We start from the raw sequence: 2447 nt of genomic DNA on the forward strand, positions 1-2447 counted from the left end.
CCTCTGGGGGTGGGCTGGACATGCACCTTCACCCTCCCGTCTGCTGTGTGGACGGGCTTTCTGGCTCAGGCTGGCAGAGAATCCTCTCCTCTGTCCATGTTTCACCCTAGAGGGATGGGAAGCCTGTGATTGACTCTTTTAATGCCCTGACCATGCCCTCATCAGGGGTAGGAGACCCCTGGGGGTGATGGAAGGCATGATGACCCTCAGACAGGAGTAGCCTGGAAGTAACCTGGGGCTGCAAAGTGTGTTCAAAGTGTCAATGATCAATGTGTCCTGCAATTCACATTAGTTTTCGCAGATAGCTGCATTCTTCATTGATGCACAAGCTGAGTGATCCACAGCTTAAAGTTGTACTGGTCTTACTCCATCACAGTAGGCACCGCTGTCAACATGGCATCACACAGAGAGACGAGTAGGAGAGGTTTCACGGGAGTTGTGGGTGGCTGGACAGCATTTACTGGCCCCACTCCATGGGACTGCAGGGAGTCCTGTGGCTGCTGGCATGCTGCTCCCCACTGACCTTCTGGGTCTTAGAATTGACACACCATGGGGAGTGGGACATTCTTCTTGGGTACCTGCAACCACTGTTGAGGGGAGATGATGCTGGTGTACTCCCCTGAGGTGGCCCCCATGTGGTGGCAGGGGAGGGTGTAGCATCCCCTTCTGGGGTGGCACCCTCTCTCCCTCCATGGGGAGTTCATCGCCTCTGGGTTTACAGAGGATGGAGCCATTGCCCAGGCACCCCATCGGGGCAGCAGAGAAGTGCTTAGCATGGCCATGCCTCCTGCCGTGCTGATGGGACACCCTCCTGCCACCAGGAAGCAAGGGGGAAAGATGCCGTCCCACCTCTCATTCCTAATTTCCACCCAAGAGTCACAGGCTCGGTCCCTCTCCCCTCCACTGGGGCGGGTGGAGAGAGGGGGTTGGGGAGGCAGAGTAAGGAGAGGTGGTCCCCCGGGATGGTCTGGTCTCAGGACCCTCAGTTTTATTGATCATTCACCTACAGAAACCTTTTTACAACTTTTACTTCCTCTAGATAATCAAGTTTGATCATCTTCTCAGCACATTGCCAGAGCCTTGACTGAATCCAGCAGGTCTGATCCAAGGACTTCACTAAACCATCCAACCAGTAGTGGTGAGAGATGGTGTGTACAAAGAGCAGGGACTTAATCAATGCAAACTTATGACCCACACTTACTGGGAATTCCTCATTCATGGGGAATAATTGCAATCTCCAGTCGCTATCATGAATGGGGTTCAGTGGATTACCCAGAGCTGTCGGCCAAGGGTAGACACACACTGATACATTCAGTGTAGCATATCTGCAGCCCTGGACATCTAAGGGCATCACAGACCTGTTAGTGCTCAATCTCGTGTCGCTGAAAGCCGCCTGTCCCTCTAAGAAGCTGGAGATGACTGCACAGTGCCACATAACTAGTTAGCATAGCAGAGTCTCATTTGATTACCCAGACAAATCACTCGACCAACTAAGTATGGCCATGCACCACCACCCACAGAATCAAGAAAGAGCTATCAATCTGTCAATCCTTTACATGGTTTCCTGTGTTGAGTCAAATTAAGCCACAAGCTCCACTCCTGGTGGTACCCTACCATCAATTCTTTTAAATTTCAGCTTTGCAACCATACTCCCCCTGAAAATCAAAGACTTTGGTTTCCCAGAAGCTCCCAGAGGGTCATGGGAATAATGCCGCCAGACTGCTAGTCAGCATCGTTTATGGTCAGAACTACGAAGGTATCTGATCATCTTTGAACCTCCAACTTTCTTTCTTGATTAATGAAAACATTCCTGGCAAATGTTTTCACTTTCATTTGTCCTGCACTGGTCCAAGATTTTCACCTCTAGCGACACAATATGCATGCTCCCAGCTGCCCCTCTTAATCATGGTCCATGTTCCAAAAACTAACAAAATAGAGCAGGAATTCTATTCCATTACACCTAGCTGAAGTATTCAGGCAACTGACCTGCTTTGAATACTCTAATTTTTTCAAAGTAAATGCTTCAGACCCCCAGGACACTCAGTTAAGAGCATCAATGGAGCATCAAGAAGCATGAGCTGGTACAGGTGATAGTTCACCTAGTGGCAGACCACCAGCCCAATCCTAAAATCCAACTATGAGCTTTTTAACAGCAGCAACTTTAACATATGCTATAGCTGGAATTACCATGGCTCCTGGCCCCAGACTTGCCCTCCAATAGATCCTCATTAAAGGATTTAAAGTGTACTCATTTCAATTACAAGGCCTTGAAACAGTCCTGATTGTTATTTTTTGTCACTACCCTCTCCAAGTTAGGAATGGGTAATTTGCATGCCTGCTACCTTTCTTGGATGTGGTAATTGAACCCTGATTCCCTGTTACCTGTGGTCATCATGGTAGGCACAGATAGTACCATTGTTGACAGGCTAGACATTCAAATGTTGCAT

At 48.9% G+C, this 2447-nt stretch overlaps 1 non-coding gene across 1 annotated transcript; it reads right to left on the reverse strand.

Moving 5' to 3' along the window:
• Positions 1 to 200: 200 nt before the first annotated feature.
• LOC122788520 lies at positions 201 to 353 on the reverse strand. The gene has a single exon (XR_006362716.1). It is a non-coding gene; the product is annotated as a 5.8S ribosomal RNA (ribosomal RNA).
• Positions 354 to 2447: the final 2094 nt, after the last annotated feature.

Source organism: Protopterus annectens, chromosome 13.part0 (genome assembly GCF_019279795.1).
Source record: "Protopterus annectens isolate FY-2018-M chromosome 13.part0, PAN1.0, whole genome shotgun sequence".
Classification (NCBI taxonomy): domain Eukaryota; kingdom Metazoa; phylum Chordata; order Ceratodontiformes; family Protopteridae; genus Protopterus; species Protopterus annectens.